This window comes from Orycteropus afer, unplaced genomic scaffold (assembly GCF_000298275.1).
Source record: "Orycteropus afer afer isolate SDZICR_OR568_19922 unplaced genomic scaffold, OryAfe1.0 scaffold00297, whole genome shotgun sequence".
Lineage (NCBI taxonomy): Eukaryota > Metazoa > Chordata > Mammalia > Tubulidentata > Orycteropodidae > Orycteropus > Orycteropus afer.
The window spans coordinates 387,997-388,916 of NW_006921884.1; positions in this window are offsets into that span (position 1 = coordinate 387,997).

Sequence of the window (920 nt, forward strand, 5' to 3'; positions counted from 1 at the left end):
CCATAATTTGTCATGATCCACACAATCAAATGCCTTTGCATAGTCAATAAAACACAAGTAAACAACCTTCTGGTATTCTTTGCCTTGAGCCAAGATCCATCTGACAGCGGCTATGATATCCCTTGTTCCAAGTCCTCTTCTGAATCCAATTTGCACCTCTGGAAGTTGTCAATATACTGCTGCAACCGTTTTTGAATTAAGATGTCACTTGCATGTGATATTAATGATATTGTTCAATACTTTCCATATTCCATGGGATCACTTTTCTTTGGAATGGGTACAAATATGGATCTCTTCCAGTCAGTTGGCCAGGTAGCTGTCTTTCAAATCTCTTGGCAATGTGTGTGTGTATATATAATATATATGTGTGTATATATGTATGTATGTATATATGTATATATATGTATGTATTTATGTATGCATATATGTATATACATATGTGTATATTTTATATCTACGTCTATATCTCTCTCTATTAAAAAAAAAAAAAAAAACACTGCTGTTGAGCCAGATCCTACTTATAGAGACCCTTCCTTGGGTTTCCAAAGTACTATCAAATGGAAGTAGTTTACCCAGTCTTCCTTCTGAGGAGTGGCTGGTGGGTTTGGACAACCATTTTTCTGGTTAGCAGTCAAATGCCTTAGGCACTAAGCCATCAGAGCTCCTATATCTCTCTATATATATTTATATCTATAGATACACATATATATATATAGATATACACATCAGACATATTGCACTGGGCAAATCTGCTGCAAAAGAACTCTTTCAAGTGTTGAAGAGCAAGGATGTCTCCTTGAAGATTAATGTGTACCTAACCCAAGTTATGGTAGCATAGTGCCTAAGGCACTTGACTGCTCACCAGAAGGCTGGCGGTTCAAACCCACCAGCCACTCCTCGGAAGGAAGGTTGGGCAATCC